The 20,839-nt window shown below is 39.4% G+C and overlaps 1 protein-coding gene across 4 annotated transcripts in view; it reads left to right on the top strand.

Moving 5' to 3' along the window:
- The window catches only part of APBB2 (amyloid beta (A4) precursor protein-binding, family B, member 2), a 433,566-nt gene that overhangs the window by 62,242 nt on the left and 350,485 nt on the right, over window positions 1-20,839 (top strand). For all 4 annotated transcript variants that reach the window (XM_011949059.1, XM_011949060.1, XM_011949061.1 and 1 more), the window contains exon 2: window positions 10,383-10,538. The gene's annotated coding sequence lies outside the window, so the exon portion shown is untranslated. The remainder of the gene's footprint in view (window positions 1-10,382; window positions 10,539-20,839) is intronic.

Consider the following 20,839-nt stretch of genomic DNA (forward strand, 5'->3'; position numbering starts at 1 on the left):
GACGTGAACCCGGGAGGTGGAGCTTGCATCTCTGCACTTCAGCCTGGGCGACAGAGTGAGACTCTATCTCAAAAAAATAAATAAATAAATAAAAGAAGTGAAAAACAATAGATTTAGAACCCTAAGGACTTTAGGTATTAGAATTATCTGATACAGAATATAAAATTACTAGGTATGAAACGTTTTAAGAAAGAAAATGTGTAATCACAACTAAGTGCAAAATTGACCAGGCAGATTTGGAAAACCAAGACCTAAGGAAATATTAGAACTATTGAAATAAAAACTAAATAAAATAGATTAGAAATAGGTGAACTAGGCCGGGTGTGGTGGCTCAATCCTGTAATCCCAGCACTTTGGGAGGCCGAGACGGGCGGATCACGAGGTCAGGAGATCGAGACCATCCTGGCTAACACAGTGAAACCCCGTCTCTACTAAAAAGTACAAAAAACTAGCCAGGCGAGGTGGTGGGTGCTTGTAGTCCCAGCTACTTGGGAGGCTGAGGCAGGAGAATGGCGTAAACCCGGGAGGCTCGCGCCATTACACTCCAGCGTGGGCGACAAGAGCAAAACTAAAAAAAAAAAAAAAAAAAAAGAGGTGAACTAGAAAAATGAACTAGAAAAAAAAAGCAACGTAAGGGAGAAGAAAAACATGAAAGTAGTTGAAGGATATGATGGTCATGATGAGATCTCTTCTGAGTCCCAGAACGGTAATAAGAGCAAATGGTCAGGAGTACTATTTGAGGATCTAATGTATATATAATTTCCAGAGAGAGTTTATGAATGACATAAATGGCCAGTGTTCCTTAAATCTAAGTAATTTATGGGCAGATAAGGGAAGCACAACATATAAATTAAAAAATTCATACTAGACATAAAGAAACTTTAATTCACTTAAAAAAAAAATAAGACCATCTTTAAGAACAGCCAGAAAAAAAGGCAGATTGTTTATCAGACTGAGCGCTGACTTCCCAACAGCAACAATGGAAGCTGGAAATTAGTGGAAAAATATCTTCAAAATGCTAAAAGAAAATATTGATTGTATGTCAAAAAAGCTGTCCTTCAAGGAAAAAGCAAAATATGCTTTCAGAAAAACCTAAACCTGATTTTACCACAGAAGATCTTTTCTAAGAAACTTCTTAAAGGATATACTTCAGGAAGGAGAGATTCCAGGAGGAAGGGCTGAGATGCCAAAAGGAATGATGAAGAAATAAATTGGTAAATATGTATTTAAATCTCATTAATTAAAATTAAGTAAAATTAAAAATTTAGCTCCTCAGTGATGCTAGTTAGCTGCATTTCAAGGCCCGTGTGACTAGTGGCTACTGTGTTGAATAATACAAATATGGAGCATTTCCATAATTGAAGAAAGTTCTGTTGAACAGCACTGTTGTAGAGCAGCGGAAGGGAAGATTCACTAAGATAGTCTCTGCAATGCGTTGACTATAAGATGGTATCTTTGTAAGAGCCACCATTATATATTAACAATTTTAAGAAAAGCATTGCCCCATATCTTTAAGATGCCATTAAAAAAAAAATATGACACACCTCAAGATTACCTATATGAAAATGTAAAATGTGTCTCTTGAGCATGGATGCAGTATGGAGTTAGAATGTTAGGGGCATAGAAGTCCAGGAGTTGTGGTGCGGTAGATTGGGAGAGACCCGAGCCAGCACTTTGAGAGGCCAAGGCAGGCGGATCACCTGAGGTCAGAGGTTCAAGACCAACCTGGCCAAATAGTGAAACTGCATCCCTCCAGAAATACAAAAATTAGCCTGGCATGATGGTGGGTGCCTGTAGTCCCAGCTACTCAGGAGGCTGAGGCAGGAGAATCGCTTGAACCCAGGAGGTGGAAGTTGCAGCAAGCTGAGATCACACCATTGCACTCCAGCTTGGACAACAGAATGAGACTCTGTCTCAAAAAACAAAAACAAACAAACAAAAAACGGTGAGGAGGTGAGATGTTATAGAGATTCTTTCAGGGTAAGGCATATATGTTACTGAAATGAACATCACCCTGCTATATATGATAGGAGAAGCAATGAAAATTGCAGAACCTTTGGGAATTATTTCTGTCATTATATCAGGGAAGGCTTCATGAAGGCAGTAATATTTGGGCTGGACCTCGAGGAACGAAGAATTGACATATCAGAGTAGTAGGGCAGGGCAGCATAGATAGAAGGAGTGGCACTAACGACAGCATGGAATTGTGAAAAGGTGTTAGGTTTGGCAATAATTCCTAATGATCTAGACTTCACTGTTTCCAGCTTCTTTCTAGGTAGTCTAGTTTTGAGGAAGGAACATTTATTCCCTAAGACTGCAAGCATGCCTTTTACTAATCTTAAGTTGGAAGGTAATCAAAATAACTATACACCTAACCTGCTACTTCCCCAATGCTCTAAATAGACAACACTTAATACATGTTTTTCACATCCTCTTGAGTTGCACAATTTATTGGTAAATTTGGGGATTTAAGTTCGGAAAACGTTAATGCCTATGGTGTATTAATAAGATGAGTAGTCATATATAACTTCCTTAGACTAGAGTGGAAGAAAGACTGTAGCTTGCTAAAGTTCACCAGATCAGAATGCTAAGAAAATAAAGGACAGGCCGGGCGCGGTGGCTCAAGCCTGTAATCCCAGCACTTTGGGAGGCCGAGGCGGGCGGATCACGAGGTCAGGAGATCGAGACCATCCTGGCTAACACGGTGAAACCCCGTCTCTACTAAAAAATACAAAAAACTAGCCGGGCGAGGTGGCGGGCGCCTGTAGTCCCAGCTACTGCGGAGGCTGAGGCAGGAGAATGGCGTAAGCCCGGGAGGCGGAGCTTGCAGTGAGCTGAGATCTGGCCACTGCACTCCAGCCTGGGCGGCAGAGCGAGACTCCGTCTCAAAAAAAAAAAAAAAGAAAATAAAGGACAGATAAGACGTGGATTAAAACCCCAGGCCCTTGATTTAAAAGCTGTGTAACACCAGTCAAGTCATTTGACCTTTTCATGCTCAAGTTTCTCCTTTTAAAAGAAGGCATAATAACACTTCCTACCTCAAGATGGGTGTGAAGATTAATGAAAAGCACTTAGCAAAAACAGTTGCCCATTATTATGATAAAGATATTCCAATGCTTTTTCTCATTAAGTAAATACAGTAAATCAGTGGTTCCCAATCACGGCTGTATTACCATCATCTGGGAGCAGTTGAAAAATGATGCAGAGTACTTGGGCTTTGTATTTTATGTAAGAACCCTGGTGTATTAGTCCATTTTCATACTAGTATGAAGAAATACCTGAGACTGGGTAATTTATAAGGAGAAAGAAGTTTAATGGACTCACAGTTCCACATGGCTGGGAAGACCTCACAGTCATGGTGGAAAGCAAAGGAGGAGCAAAGGCACATCTTACATCGTGTCAGGCAAGAGCGTGTGTGCAGGGGAATTGCTCTTTATAAAACCATCAGATCTTGTGAGACCTACTCACTATATCATGAGAACAGCATGGGAAAAACTTGCCCCCATGATTCAGTTACCTGCCACTGGGTCCCTCCCATTACACATGGGGATTATGAGAGCTACAATTCAAGATGAGATTTGGGTGGGGACACAGTCAAATCATATCACCCAGGTTTGGGAACCCTTGCTCTGGAGTTGGGTAACATCTTGGCCACTTTTACCTGGATAGTCATCCTTGCTATGCAATATTTTGAACTTTGGCTTTTAGTATTGTTGAGTGCATGGATTTTCAGATTATTAGAGATTAATGTGTAGATCTGCATGTCCGTGCCTTCCCTTCTCTTTCTTTCTCCCCCCTTTCCTCAGCTCTTTCCCCTCCATCCCATATTGAATTTTTTGTACAGCAGGGCTGACATGTCCTGCACAGCTTAGTTCTCAGGACTTTTAATTAAATAAAACAGATGTTTTTTTTTTTTAGAAAAGAAACTTTGCTAAGGCAGACTTTTGGCATGTTAGAGTTGAACTTGAGTTTAGTTTCTAAAATAATTCAATTTATTTTTTTACTCTTTAAAATAATGACTACAGGAAATACTTCTAAAATAATTGATATTCCCCTTGTTAAAACAGAGGTTATTACTGGATGAATTTCAGCATATGTTCTTTTTACTTGGGGCAACAAAAAATGTCTGTGAGTGTTCCATTGTGTGCCAAAACACATAAATTGTATCCCTCTAACCTAAGAGTACCCTTCATATGGTGGTAGTTACTTGGTATACTGTAAAATGTGGCCTGGAGATGAAAATAGGAAAATTTTTTACTATATACAGATTAGTGAGAATATTCCTTTTAACACTTTTGCATGGATACTTTGGTTAAAAAAAAATCATTGTATTGAAGCAGACATAGCGTTGCTGCTTGTTTCTATTTCCTATATGTATATTATATTTCCTACGGATGAAGAATGACCAAAATGTCAGCCCCATTAAAGCAGAAAATTTTTTTAGTACCAAATCTCCATCACCTAGAATGGTACCTGATACATAGTGATTGCTTGCTTAAAAAAATGTACTAAATGAATGAGCTAACAAGCAGCCAAAATTAAAAAGGACACTATCACTTTTCACTGGTAAACTTCATTCCAGAAGTATTGGGAACATCACAATACCTGGTGTTTGTCTGGAATTCCAAGTATGTGCTGCCTGCATGTTCCTTTAGCCCCCTGAGCCTTCCCACAGATCACAGCTTCCCTTAGAGTCAGTCCGTGCAGAAAGAGCTGTGGCAGTGTTCATAGTTGTATCCGTAATGCCACATCTAGCAGCATGGTGGTTTCTTAGTAAATATTTGTTGGATGAATATATAGTGCTTTATAGTTTCGATAATGCTTTCATACTCAGTTTGAATGGTTGACAGCCCCATGAGGTTGGCTGATAGTATCATCCTAGTTTTATAGATGATGGAAGAGAGGTTAAAGAGGCTGTTAGTTATCCTCGGGTCATAAGTAGCAGACCTGGAACCACAACCTCTAAATCTGTTGATTTCTTCATCCCTTGTTTCAGAACCGCTTTAAAAACATTAGTGAACCTATTAATTAATTAATATTCCCCTTCCCCTAGTTGAAATCCTACAGGGAAAGTTACTACATGAACCCTTTTTCAAACTGCCCTATTGTTATCAGTCGCAGACTTTGTTGGATGCCAGTTTGGGTTTTCATAACAGTTCTTTTTTGGTTATCTCTGATAGATTCTTTTTGAAAAAAAAAATTTTTTTAACGAGCCCTCATTCTTTCAAACAATTTATATTCTTCTTTCCCAGACATTTTAACCTGTAAATGTATCAATACTGTAAATCTAAGTTTTATAATAAAAATATTTCAGTACTTTTTTTTTAAGTAAATTAATGCAATAAATCAATGGTTCCCAAAATAAAACAGATTTTCACAGCCCGGAGAGGAGTGGGCTCCAGTGTGTTCCTTCTTGCCTTGTCTGCCTGGTCATTCTGGAATCAGGCTTGAGAAGAAGAGACCTTCCCTGTGACATTAGAAAAAACAAAAAAGGCCGGGCGCGGTGGCTCACACCTATAATCCCAGCACTTTGGGAGGCCGAGGCAGGCGGATCACAAGGTCAGGAGATCGAGACCACGGTGAAACCCTGTCTCTACTAAAAATACAAAAAATTAGCAGGGCGTGGTGGCGGGTACCTGTAGTCCCAGCTACTCAGGAGGCTGAGGCAGGAGAATGGCGTGAACCTGGGAGGCGGAGCTTGCATTGAGCCGAGATTGTGCCACTGCACTCCAGCCTGGGTGACAAAGCGAGACTCCGTCTCAAAAAAGAAAAAACAAAAAAGGCTGAGGCAGGTGGATCACCTGAGGTCAGGAGTTTGAGACCAGCCTGGCCAACATGGTGAAAATTGTCTTTACTAAAAATACAAAATTAACCAGGTGTGTTGGTGGGCACCTGTAATCCCAGCTACTTGGGTGGCTGAGGCGGGAGAATCGCTTGAACCCAGGAGGCGGAGGTTGCAGTGAACTGAGATTGCACCACTGCACTCCAGCCTGGGAGATGAGCGAAACTCCGTCTCAAAAAAAAAAAAAAAAAATTCTGGCCAAACATTGAAGATCCTCAAATGGTGGCAGTGTCTGGGTGCACATTTTGCCAGAGCCATTCACCGAAGCCAAAGACCAACTGACATATGACCAAGGTTTTGAGTAGAAAAAGGATTTCACAATCTGTGAATCAAATCCAGTTCTCATTTTTTTTAGTCTTCTGTTGAGAAAGATAATTTGGTGACTTCAAGCTTTAATCTACTTTGTGATTCTTGGGTTACAGGTTATTTTATCAGACTGCTACATTTAAACTTACTCTCATTATCTTACAAATGACTTTAAGGTGTTACTGGAACAATACTCACAACAAAGCTATGATTTCATTGTGAAATACCAACAAGACCCTGATTCCGTTTGCCTGCTGCGGACATTAATGTTTACTATTAGAACTGAGGCATCGAAGGGAATAAATAAACTGCTGACATTGTGTTGCCTTCAGGATCCAGCCATGGGAATATATGTTAGGGATTTGAGAAGTGGTTTTGGGTGGAGATAAAGCATTTTCTTTTTTTCTCCCAGCGCCTGACTTCTCCGTTGAGGCAGAACAGAGCCATTGTGTTTGTTTGGGCTCTCACAAAGCCAGATCACATCAGCCCAGGCCGCGGCTTTATGAGCAGCCTCACAGCTCATGCCTTTGTTGTCCTGATGCACAGTCGGGAAAGGATGATGAGAAGGGAGCTCAATAAAGACCTTTCAGGGATTGTTTCTGAGTTTGTCATTGCCATCTGTCCTCTCTCCCCTGGCTTTTCAGGCTATTCCCATTTTGTGAGACTCCGGGTTTCTGATTAGTGTGGCGTGGACACCATAGGTAGATGCTGTGCAAAAAGTGGAAGTAAGCAATGTTTCAAAGAAATAATCTTAAAGAAAACAGAAAAAAGCCTGCTCTTTCTCCAAGGCTGTGTGGACATAAGAGATGACGGATTAGGATTATTTTAATTATTAGTGAATGTATTGTTTTCTTTATTTCTTTTTCTGTAACAGGGTCTTGCTGTCTTGCCCAGGTTGGAGTGCAGTGGTGAGATCTCAGCTCACTGCAGCCTCAACCACCCAGGATCAAGCAGTCCTCCCACCTCAGCCTCCTGAATAGCTGGACCACAGGCATGTGCCACCATGCCCAGCTATTTTTTTTTTTTTTGAGACAGTCTCATTCTGTTGTCCAGGCTGGAGTATAGTGGTGCTGTCTTAGCTCACTGTAATCTTCTCCTCCTGGGTTCAAGCAATTTTCCTGCCTCAGCCACCTGAGTAGCTGGAATTACAGGCATGTGCCACATGCCTGGCTAATTTTTGTACTTTTAGTAGAGACAGGGTTTTGCCATGTTGGCCAGGCTGGTCTTGAACTCCTGGCCTCAAGTTATCTGCCAGCTTCAGCCTCCCAAATTGCTAGGATTACAGCATGAGTCACTGTGCCTGGACTAATTTTTAAAATTTTTTGTAGAGATAGGGTCTCACTATGTTGCCCAGGCTGATCTCGAACTCCTGGGCTCAAGCAATTCTCTCGTCTTGGCCTCCCATAGTGCTGGGATTACAGGTATGAGTCACCGTGTCTGGCATCTTCTAATTTTTGAAACCACTAATGTCTTTTCCTTAAGACTTGGATAATTTTGGAAGTAAGAGGCTGTACTTGATGCCTTCAGACACTTATTTATTATTTCTAACACTGGTGCATGCATCTTTCCTGTCTCTTGTGGGTGGCTTGGTGCAGGTGTAGTTTTATCTTGTTGAAAGCCTTTTGTTCTTCTTTGAGCAGTGGGACTGTAGTGTTACCAACAGGGCCAGTGCTAGGACCAGAAAGCTTTCGGTATGATAGGCAGTTTTTGTTCAGGACACCTGCTACCCAAGCACACTGCACTCATTGTTTCTTCACTTGAGCATGTTCTAGGCAGAGCCTTGTCTTTTTCAGCCTAGGATTGAGTCTTCACTTTTTCTCCTGCGTGCATTTCATTTTTGGTAGAATGAATTTCTGTCTCATTCTTCTGGTTTTGCTGGTATGAATTTAATATCTGCACACGATTTGTACAAATTTTATTTCCATGAATGCATGCTGAAATGTCATAGTGGTGGAAAGAGCACTTGGTCAAAGTGGAGGCAAATGATCTGGACTCTCATTCCTGCTTTGCTGGCTGTGTGGCTATGAGGGAAAGACATTTTACCTGTCTGGGCATGGGCTTCTTGGAGCAATGGGTTGCCAAGGCCCCGAGTGTAAAGATTCTGCCATTGTGTCTTGTGTTTTTCAGGATGCTAAGAGCATCAGAAATGAGTGTGCCAGGGGTCATTAAGGGCCCTGCTCCTGTGAGTAGGTAACACCAGGAGACATTCTTTTACTTATTTATTTAATTTATGTATTTGAGATAAGGTCTCACTCTGTCTCCCAGACTGGAGTATAGTGACGTGATCATGGCTCACTGCAGCTCTGACTTCCCGGGCTGTAGTGACCTTCCCACCTCAGCTTCCTAAATAGCTGGGCCCATAGGCATGTGCCAACATGTCTGGCTGGTTTTTTAAATTTTTGTAGAGACAAGGCCTCTCTTTGTTGCCCAGGCTGGTCTTGAATGCTTGGGCTCAAGTGATCCTCTGGCCTCAGCCTCCTGGAGTGCTGGGAATACAGGCTCTGAGCCACCGTGCCCAGCCTGTTCTTTTAACTAAGTGACAGTTTTATGGCATGGTCAGTGATAGAGAAGTTTGGATATGATAGGTAAGGGAGGGAAACAACTATGGTTCTCTGTCTGTGACAAGTTTGCAGAGTAGAAAAGAATTTTTTATTTCTAGGAAAGTGTTGTTCATCCCTGGAAGTGTTACTGGACACTTGAGTTTTGAACGTGTAAATTAAGAACTTCTGTGTTCAGATAAATACTTCTTCATTTGTTAACTCTGTTCAGATAGGAGGCAGACCAAAGATCAGACTAATATAACATAGATACCCCATTTCTGATTTGTATTCTTGCAGTCTCAAAAGAAACCCCTTATTTAAAAATGCTCTTAATTCTACTGGCAATGCATGTTAATTGTAGAAAATTTGGAAAATACCAGAAAGAAAATACAAATAGCTTCCCAGTCCATAACCCAAAAGTGCTGTTGTTCACCCTTAGGTGTCTTTAGATTATGTGCACTCAGTTTGTAGAGCAAAATTGGGACCATACCATACATATATAACTTGATATCTTGCTTTTTTTCTACTGTGTTCCTTTTGAGATGATTTTTGGGACTGAGGTTTCAATTGAAGGTAGAGATTAATGTAATATTATGCTTGGCACACTTGTGACGAGGACTGTTTTGATTTACAGAAATAGAACTGTGGACCCAGTATCTGAAAATAACATTTGTCCTGTCCCCTCTTGAATAGGCTTTCAATATTTGGCATATACAGATGTTGTCATAACTGTTACTATAATTAACAAATGAAGACTTCTTAATCTATTAGCTCTTATTGTTCACTAATTGCTTTCATAAGAGTCCCTCATTGAGTTTTTTGTGCCAGAATTGCTAGCAGTGCCATCAGTAAGCATACGTTATATCAACACTGTTTTTCTGGAAGCCCTGATTCCTCTAGCTAAACCATGGTAGCTAGCCTGTGAGCTAGGCCACGTGTTTGGCAACAGGATAGTTAAGGGATTCCTTTTGCCCAGTTATATTATACGTTTGATAATATTTATGATTTACTTGTTGAATATTGGTTTCATATATAATTTCCTCTATTAGGAAATGAAAGATTATTCGTTTCCCCTTTGGATTATGTAACTTATAAAATTTTCTGTTACACTATTCACATTGCAATGTAAGTATATTCTAAATCCTGAACCACATTAGAATTTTTTTGTAGTCCCCACTTCTGTGTCTTTTTGTGGTGCCCTTTGAAGTCCTGTAATGTTTTATATTTGAGATTAAATCTGGGTTTCGCTTTACTTTTTAAAGCATATTGAGCAAGTTAATTTTCTGTTTGAGTTCCTAAGGGGAATGATTCCAGCCCTCTGTGTCCCAAGAATTTAGACTGAGCCCTGCCAGAACATTCCTGTGGTTTTCCACGGGGCAGATCAGTGTGTTCATGAAATTTTAGTTGTAGCTTGTGTTTTCCATGGTTAATTAAAACATCTGGCTTTTCAGTTTCCCACAAACAGAGCATAATCACTAGGCCAAACCTTTTCAATAAATGATTAAATATTTCAGTCCGCCTCTCAGAATAGCCCACACTTGTCTTTACGATACCTTGTAAGCTGTTGTCTCTGTTTATAATGAGTTTGAACATTGGGAACGTGTTTGAGGTTATCCTGCCAAATACGTGCCCTGAGAGAGAGAAAGTTGGTGACTTTGAGTCCTTATAATGGCTTCTGGCCTTTGCCTCCCCAGGTTGGAGTTGCTGTGGGTGAGCTGCTGCGGTTTGTAGCCAAGCATGCTGTGGTCGGATCTGCCCAGCTGTGGAACAGAAACATTTGCTGGATGGAAAATCCATAAAAGAAAGCTCCTGTGAAAAGCTGAGGCTGACAATAATTTAAGCAAAATCAGGTTGGTATAAGTAAGAGAGGCTGGATAAAGTGGATTGGGCCTGATAGGAAAAAGTTGTTTTGTTCCTTCCATGCACATTTTGGAGACCACCCCAAATGATTATTTTCAGTTATTTGTGAGAGTTCCAGCATGTGTAAATGGCAGATATATGCTGATGGCCTTTTGTGTATAGTGTCATGTTGTCTTCCTTTCCTTCTCTTCCTTTTCCTCTCCTTTGTCCCATCCTCTTTCTTATCTTCCTCTCCTCTCAGAAGAGAGGAGGACCTTGGCACACATATTGGAAGAAACCACAACCAGAAGCCACCTATGCCAACCTCAATGGTCTTGGCTTTATTTTGGGGAAAAAGCGGCGTCCAGCCTCATGGAGTTGCATTTGTAGTTTCAAAGACTTGCATTCATTTGTGTTTTTGAACTTTGAAGGGTGGAGCATGGAGACCTGCCATTTCTGCTGGGATAATTCTGGCTGTGAGCCTCCGGTCTATTTGGCCAGATTTTATATAATCTAATCTTTCCCCAAACAAAAGCCACCAACACATTCATCTTCTGCAGTGTGTGCATTTGGCATTAAGATACTTATATATGACGGGGGAAGAGAAATGTCCTGAAAAACATAGGTGTTTAAGTAAATGCAAAATGCTCTCACTGTGGGCCAGGAGAATGAAACAGCATGGATAACCCCATATGAAGTAGAAAAGTGAAAATAAATCATTTTGAAAACATATATTGTACAGGGACAGACATTGCAGACCATTTCTATTGGACATTCAGTGGGTAAGTCAGCTTTCTACATAAGCAGCTGATAAATACTCCCTAGAAAGGAGTGAGTCACAGTCTTTCAGAATCTGTGAAGTAGTGAATGTCTGTTGACTTTGTCTACCCAGCATCCTTTTCCTCCATCTTTTAATAAATCATCCAGATTTTCCCTGGGCAATTGTCCTTGCCTCATTTTCACCCTGTGTAGTTAGAGGAGGTGACCCTGCTGGCTCAGTTATGGGCATGTAACATAAGCATGGCCAGTGATATGGTTTGGCTGTGTCCCCACCCAAATCTCATCTTGAATTGTAACTCCCACAATTCCCACATGTCATGGGAGGAGCCTGGTGGGAGGTGATTGAATTATGGGAGTGGGCTTTTCCTGTGCTGTTCTTGTGATAGAGAATGAGTCTCATGCGATCTGATGCTTTTAAAAACGGGAGTTTGCCCACACAAGCTCTCTCTTTTTTTGCCTACGGCCATCCATGCAAGACATGACTAGCTCCTCCTTGCCTTCCGCCATGATTGTGAGGCTTCCCCAGCCACGTGGAACTGTAAGTCCATTAAACCTCTTTCTTTTGTAAATTGCCCAGTCTCAGGTACAGCATGAAAATGGACTAAAGGGTCACAACTGTCTTTGGAGGGGCCATAGTATTCTCGTTGCAACTATTGAAGAAGTTTTGCCTTCTGTGAGTTTGTTAAGCTGGAGCTGCTAGTGGCAGTTTTTGCTATGACTTAGGGAAAACCTTACTGAAAATTAAGACAACACAGGAGAAATCAAAGCAGGGAGATGGAGGAAAAGTGATTGAGAGGAAGGGGAGAGAAGGGACACACACACAAATACACAGACATATATATATGTGTGTATATATATATATATTTTTGACCTGCAGTTCAGCAGTGCTTAAACCCAGCATCTCCTGTTCACTTTCCTGGCAGGTTAGCTAGTTCGTCTGAGTTAGGTGTCTGTCTCTTACATCCAAAACATCCCAATTGGTGGTGCCTTCTAGGAGTGAGTTCTTAGTATAAAATGACTGTGGTATAGTCCCTGTCTTTAGGGGCTCATGGTGTAGGGCAGCAGTCCCCAACCTGTTTGGTATGAGGGACTAGTTTTGTGGAAGACAGTTTTTCCAAATGGCAGGTGTGGTGGCTGGGATGGTTTTGGGATGATTGAAGCATGTTACATTTATGGTGCATTTTATTTCTATTATTATTACTACATTGTGGTCTATAATGAAATAATTTTTGCAGCTTACTATAATGTAGAATCAGTGGGAGCCCTGAGCTTGTTTTTCTGCAACTAGGTGGTCTCATCTGGGGATGATGTGAGACAGTGGCAGATCATGAGGCATGAGATTCTCATAGGAAGCGTGCAGCCTAGATCCCTGGCATGTGCCGTTCACAATAGCATTTGCATTCCTATGAGAATCTAATGCTGCCACTGATCTGTCAGGGGGCAGAGCCCAGGAGGTAATGTGAGCGATGGGGAGCAGCTGTAAATACAAATGAAGCTGTGCTCTTTAGCCCACTGCTCACCTCCTACTGTGCAGCCTTGTTCCTGACAGGCCACAGACTGGTACCAGGGACCCCTGGTGTAGGGAATAGGCCAGGTAAGTATTCACATGACTGACATGCAGTGTGACAATGTATCTCTAGAGGTAAGAACAAAGTTTTGTGGGAACAGAGATGGAATTAGCAATTCTGTTGGGTAGTAGACTAGCAGAGAGGGCTATCATTTAACAAGGTAGAAGAGGATTAAGTCTTAGGAACATTAAAAAACATTAAAAACATTAAAAATATATATTTAATTCAATTACTTGCATTTTTAGTCTAAAAGAAGGGAAGGCTTTCCAGAGCCCATAGTTGAAGTAAATTGCAGATAAGGAAGATACTTTCAGAGATTAGTAGTAGTAGAATCTTGTTTATTTACTCTGAATACAATTGTTTAAGGCCTAGCCAAATGAGAGGTTATTAGAAAGCTGTCTGGAGTTAATTTTAACATGACAAGGTAACAGCTGCTGTTCTCACCAGAACCTCAGTCAGCTTTCTGTTCTAAGGAGAATTAAATTAATTTAAAGACTTATTTCCTCTTTTTAATGATAGAGTCTTCATTAATATTATATTTTGTAATTATACTGTTTTTTGGGGGAAATTTATGCAGAAAGTACAGACAGTTTCCATATGACTCCCACTGCCAGTTTCCTATATCATTAATATCTTGCATTTGTGTGGTATATTTATTATAATTGATGAGCCAATATTGATATATTATCATTACTAAAATCTATAGTTTATATTAGATTCACTCTTTGTGTTGTATGTTCTATGAGCTTTCATAAATACATAACTTGTATTTCCATTACAGTATCATACAAAATAGTTTCACTGCCCTAAAAGAATTGCATGTTCTACCTGTTCATTTCTTCTTTCTGAACCCCTGGCCACTACTCATCTTTTGCCCCATAGTTTTACTTTTTCCACAGTGTCATATTGTTAGAATTATACAATAGCTAGACTTTTCAGATTGGCTTTGTCACTTACCAGTGTGCATTTAAGTTTCCTCCATGTCTTTTCATGAATTGATAGTTCATTTCTTTTAAAGCACTGAATAATATTCCATTATATCACTGTTCCACAGTTTATCCATTTACCTGTTGAAGGACATCTTGGTTGCTTCCAAGTTTCGGCAGTTATGAATAATACTGCTGGAAACATTCATTTGCAGGTTTTTATATGGATATGTGGATAAGTTTTTAACTCATTTGAGTTTCTCACTGTTAAATATGATGTTAATTTTAGGTTTTTTTAAATGTTCTTTATCAAGTTGACAAATTTTCCCTCTATTTCTAGTTGCTGAGAGTTTTTATTCTGAAAGAGTATTGGATTTTATCAGGTGCTTTTTCTGCAACTATTGATATGGTCATGATTTTCTTCTTCAACTTATTCATAGGATGGATGATACTGGTTTTTGAATGTTGAGCCAGCCTTTTGATAGGGATTATGTTGACTTTCTAGATCAATATTAAGAGCTCTTATGTTGACTTGCTAGATCAATATTAAGAGCTCTGATACATGAACATGGGACATGTTTCCATTTCTTTCAGTCTTCTTTAATATATTTCAATAGTGTTGTATTGCTTTCAGGGTACAATCTAATACTTCATGTTAAATTTATTCCTAAGTATTTTTTTCTTTTTGATGCCTTTATAAATTAAGAAAGTAATTATTTTCAAAGTATCTGTAGCTAGTGTATAGAAATGCAATTGGTTTCTGTATAGTGATGTTGTTTCCTGCAACCATGTTGAACCTGTTTATCAGTACTGATAGTTTTTTATGTGTATGACTTTCCCTGTATTTTCTATACACCAGCTTATGTCATCTGCAGATATAGTTTTATTTCTTGTCCAATCTGGATGTTATTATTATTTATTTTTCCAGTGATTTGAAAACTTGACTGTGATGTGAGAAATACAAAGTTACATGCTTTGGAGTTTCTAGTGAAATAATTCTGTTATGTAGCTTTTTGATAAGGATAAAAGATGATAATTATGAAATTTATCTTCTCACAGTTGACTTAGGCATTCAGTCATTGAGCTTCTTAGTCACTCCTATATCTTCTTTGGAGAAATGACTATTCAAATCCTTTGCCCATTTTTATATTGGGTTGTCTCTCTTTGTATATAGTCTGATTTAAGCCCTTTATTGGATATATGATTTGCACATATTTTCTTCTAGTCTCTGGCTTGTTTAATGGTGTCTTTCCCCCAACAATGCCAACAATGAAATACTGTAAATTTTAATTATTGATAAATTGCATCAATATGGAAAACTGTGTGTGTGTATAAACTTATTTTCTTAATGGTGTTATTTGGTGCTCAGAAGTTTTTAATTGTAACAAAATTCAGTTTATTAGTTTTTTGTTTCAAAGCTTATGATTTTGATGTTTCTAAAAACTCTTTGGCTATTCAAAGCTCATGAAAAGTTTCTGTGTTTCTTTCTAAAACTTGTTTTTTTTTTAATTTTTTTTTTTTTTTGTGAGATGCGGTCTCACTCTGTTGCCAGACTGGAGTGCAGTGGCATCATCTCGGCTTGCTGCAACTGCCGCCTGCCGGGTTCAAAGGATACTCCTGCCTCAGCCTCCCAAGTAGCTGGGACTACAGGTGCCCACTACCCACCTGACTAATTTTTTGTATTTTTGGTAGAGATGGGGTTTTACCGTGTTAGCCGTGATGGTCTTGATCTCCTGACCTCATGATCCACCCGCCTCAGCGCACCCAGGCTCTTTCTAAAACTTTTGTTGTTTTACTGTTTACATTTTGGTCTTTAATTCATTTGGGGTCAGTTTTTATATATGGTGTGAGGTTTGGGTCTATGTTTATTTTATTTTGTTGATTTTTTATTTTTATTTTTTGCATATAGGTCTTAGCACCATTTGCAGAAAAGACTAACCAGTGACTTGACTTTTTTTGTAGAAAATCAATTGACTGTACTCTCAATTCTGTGCCTTTGGTTTACTATCTGTCCTTATGCTAGTACCACACTGTATTTAGGTTTTTGCAATGCAGTTTTTCTATGAAAAAAGTTAATTCAAGAATTAGACTTAAGATGCAATGTCTCCATTAAAAAACACTGTTGTACCTTTGCTACTTTTCCTCTCTGTTCTTTATGAGTCACTCTGTTAGAGTACTAGTATTTGGTGTTTTCTCTTTAGGATAATTATGGAAATCTGATATGGTAGATGACAATGTGGAATCAATCAAGGTGCATTTTCCAGATTACTATATATATGATTTTAAGCAGTGCTTAGTTTTTCGTAAAGGTGGTAATCATTTTTATGCCTGTTCTGCATTTAAAAAAAACAGATTAAGTTTTTCATTACCTCTGTCTTCATCATTGCCAATAACTACTGAATGAAGGATATACAAGGCTGGCATATTATTTCAAGTATTTTCATTAATGGTGACATGAATTAGGTCTCATATCACAAAACTATTTTACTAAATAGGAAACCTATGAATTAAAATGTCTTGCATGTTTTGGTAACACAGTGTAGTTCTGTATGTTTTATGAAAATTGGACATTTGTCATAGTATAAAATGCTAGCTGTATTTTTATATTTACCTATTCTGTTTTTATCTTTGTATTAGAATGATTCTCAATAGCTAACTGTGAAGACATTAAAATAATTATATTAGGAATGTGAAGATTGCAAATTTATATATCTTTAGTTACAACTGTGTTATGAATGCATAAACATTGAAAAGGAAATTTTTAAAAAGTCAGTGCTTTATTGTGACATTTGGAATCTAGTTGATCATTTTCTCTTGTTTTCTAATAAAATCATAATTTTTTTGGGACATGACTTATTTTTAATGTGAAAAATCTAAATGTAAGTCTTGGTGAAATGCAGAGACATTTCCCTTATTTGGCACATAGCTGAGCTGACTATTGCTGCTGGGCTTTAATTGGAGATTACAGTCACGCTGGTAGATTTGGAACCTGTTTTCTGCAGTGCCATTAGTAGGTCAAGCCATGTGTCCTGGTTCCTGGAGGGCTCAGTTCTCAGGATGGCTTATCTGCTTCCTGCTTTCTTTGTAATCTTCTCATTTCAACCTGGGTAGACCAGCTTAATGGCAACTGACATGTGTGTTACCTGGCCCTTTTACTTTCCTGGGAAGTCCTTTGACTGATAATATCACCTCCTAAAAACATATCCATAGAGCAACATGGAATTATCTTTTTTATTGTTCATTTAAAGTCAAAGCCATAAGTAAGCTTTCATTTGTAACTCTGGGTCCCTGGACCTAGAGTTATAGGTGTTATGAAACTTTTAACCCAGTCACTTCTTTAAATCTTTTCTTTCTCTCTGTTGCCCCTTTAAACATCTTTGTGACCTATTCACAGAATGACTCCATGAGGAGTGTAGTATAATGTTCTGGAAGGATATGGTCTTCTTCTTCTTGTTTTCTTTTGGGAGCTGAATCAATGAATGGCTGGATTAGGGCAACCTCTTAACCATCGTTTACTTTGAATAGAGCCTTTTGGCCAACTGAAGTTGGGATTCAAAATGATTGAACCAGGGCCGGGCGCGGTGGCTCAAGCCTGTAATCCCAGCACTTTGGGAGGCCGAGGCGGGCGGATCACAAGGTCAGGAGATCGAGACCACAGTGAAACCCCGTCTCTACTAAAAATACAAAAAATTAGCTGGGCGCGGTTGCGGGCGCCTGTAGTTCCAGCTACTCGGGAGGCTGAGGCAGGAGAATGGCAGGAACCCGGGAGGCGGAGCTTGTAGTGAGCCGAGATCGCGCCACTGCACTCCAGCCACAAAAAAAAAAAAAAAAAACAACAACAAAAAACAAAACAAAATGATTGAACCACTAAAGTTTGAGTTGTACAATTACATTCGTGAAGACTCTGGCCTATTTATGATCATTTGCTTGCAGATGAAGCAAAATCAGATCAACCTAGTCACATTCACTGAATCAACACCAGAATGAAGAGAGTGTCAGGGAACTGGGTGTGGTGGCACATATATGTAGTCCCAGCTTTTCAGGAGACTGAGGCAAGAGAATTGCTTGAGCCCAGGAGCTTGAGACCAGCATGGGCAACATAGCAAGACCCAGATCCCGTCTCGAAAAGAAAAGAGTGCCTGGAACTTGCTTCTTTTAGTACAGCCATAATTTTGTATACATCTGTAATGAGGATGTTTATGATAAATACATTAACAGAGTTTGGAATAATATATCTTTTGATATTTTACTTGTCTTTTTCTGTGTTGAATAATCTGTGAAGTATAAGTTTCCTTTAAAAGCTTTCAAAGATACCATGTGTGAGTGACATAGTCATTTATTTTAATGTAATTACTGATACAAGAACCAACAGTATTTTCTCAGTTGCAGACTGATCTGTGACGCATAAAATATTTAATTTGATTATATTGTTCAAATAAGATCTATACGCACGACACAATAACTATTCAAGATTTCTGAAATTTCCAAATTGATTATTATCTACTCAAATAAGCATTGATCATTGATCCTTGGCTTCATTCATAAACAGAAATAGTCTACTGGTTTGGATAGTGTCTATGAAAAAGCATGTAATAATTTATAAAAGACAAATATCAACATTGGTCTGGCTTGCATTAAAAAGTCTTTCTGTGCAGTTTGCTAGTGTACTGTCTTTAAGGATGAAAGAACATAGTTTTGAATGTAATCATTATGCGTCTGAGGCCCTTTGAGGACAGGTTTTAGGATCATAGTAACCATGCTGTGCTTGGGTTTATAAGAGTGATTTTTTTTTTTTTTTTTGAGCGCTCAAGGATATAGAGAGTTTGTTACTACTGTGGCTTTTTTTCTGGTGTCTGGTTAAAAATGTCACAGAGCCTATGGAAAGTAAGACAGTAATTAGTGACTTGAGGAATGAATTCTCTTAGAAATAAGAAGTCTGGAGTTCCAACCAGGACTTTAGATCCTTGGTTATTCTAAAATAGGATTGAAAATGACCACTGGTCGTGAGCAGTCATTAACATATGAGTGATAAGGAATGTTGAATTTGTGTTACTTCAGTGCAAATCAGTTAAATTCCAAGTGAACTTGTTAGCAGTATCCTGTAAGGAAGGCAGCTGTGGTAGTTTGCTGGAGGGAATGGAATGAAGTATTATTGAGGGTAACAGCCATAATGCAAGCCCTTCTGGGGAGAGGTTGCATGTGCAGTTTGCCAAGTACTAAGCACTTTCTCATTATCTTATGGGAGTGGGTCAATTCAGGGGCAGACTTCATTTGATCCTCACAACAGTTCTTTGAGAGAGACAGTGTTATCCAGTTTTAGAGAAGCTCAGGATTGGAGAGATCAAATGATTTTTGTTCAAGTCTTATACCCACTAATTTAAATTTGAATCCAGATGTTCTGAAACTCCATGATACACTCGTATAAATCAAAGCACTGCCTATGGAGTGGTTTACCCAGAGCAAACTCTCTCTATATGTATCTCTCTTTATATATTTTCTCTTTCTTTCGTTCTTCCTTCCTTCCTTTCCTTCCTTCCTTCCTTCCTTCCTTCCTTCCTTCCTTCCTTCCTTCCTTCCTTCCTTCCTTCCTTCCTTCCTTCCTTCCTTCCTTCCTTCCTTCCTTCCTTCCTTCCTTCCTTCCTCTCTCTCGCTGTCTTTCTTTTTTTTTTTGTGGGGGGAGGGGTTGGACTACAGGCACCCACCATGCCTGGCTAATTTTTTTTTGTATTTTTAGTAGAGATGGGATTTCACCATGTTAGCCAGGATGGTCTCAATCTCCTGACCTTGTGATCCTTCTGCCTCGGCCTCCCAAAGTGCTGGGATTACAGGTGTGAGCCACCGTGCCCGGCCCTAAAAAGTTTGTCCTAGCTGGACACCGTGGCTCACACCTGTAATCCCAGCCCTTTGAGGGGCTGAGGCAGGAGTTCCAGACCAGCCTGGACAGCATAGTAGAACCTATCTCTACAAAATATAAATTAACTTAAAAAAAATTAGCCAGGCATGGTGGCACATGCCTATAAACCTATCTACTCAAGAGGCTGAGGTGGGAGGACCACTTGCACCCAGGAGGTCAAGGTTATAGTGAGCAGTGATGGAGCCACTGTATTCCAACCTGGGTGATAGAGCAACACTGTCTCTAAAAAAAAAGAAAAAAGGAAAGTATGTCCTAGGTTTTATAGCTAGGTATGTGGCCCAGCCGTCTACTCCATGAACTTGCTGTGAATTACTGAGAGGTATTTTGGTGGCTGGGGGAATCAGATACTCCTAAGCAGCTGCTTAGAGAAGGAAGGAAGAAGATAAGCCTTGGACATTCCTGGCTTCCCCTCCCCCTTATTCTGTACTCCTTGTTTGGGAGCTGCCTAGAATTTTTTAGTGGGGAGAGAGGGACCAACGTGTTTACCTCTATGATGGTTTAAGACTCTGGTCAATCTCTTTCTTTCCTAGTATTCTCACCTGGTAGCATTCTTAGTTAAATACCTAGTAGATGTTAATCCCTTTCTGCCTTTTCCTGTCACTGTGTCTGCCTCTTAGACACAAAGTACAGAAACTAACAAACGGAAAGGTTAAGCTATGCAGAACCCTTTCCAAAGCTGATTGCCAACCTCCAGCTTTGTATAGACATTTCTGGTTTGATTCACGAAGTCTGTGTTGTCTAGAAGAGCTTGACTTGGTCTGCTAGGGATTGATTGTCTAGCAGTTCTGGGATGCAGTTTGAGGCACAGCAGGTCACTTGTGATACTTCAACACATGCAAGAAAGGGACTTCTGTTTGAGATTAAGTTATCTTCTGAAATAGACACAATTCAAAAGCAATTTGGTGATGTATTTCAGAACTTAAAATCACCAGCAATTTCATAAATATGTTCACTTAAAACTATGCCAAGATCTTTACATGATATATTGTAGCATGTTTGTAAAGAATGAAGTAGTTCTGTATATGTGCTCCTTTGGAAAGATTTATAAGATATATATACACACACACACACACGTATACATATATATAAAAAATGAAAAAAAATCTTGTGGAATCATGTGATTA

The sequence above is a fragment of the Colobus angolensis genome, unplaced genomic scaffold (assembly GCF_000951035.1).
Source record: "Colobus angolensis palliatus isolate OR3802 unplaced genomic scaffold, Cang.pa_1.0 Scaffold29, whole genome shotgun sequence".
Lineage (NCBI taxonomy): Eukaryota > Metazoa > Chordata > Mammalia > Primates > Cercopithecidae > Colobus > Colobus angolensis.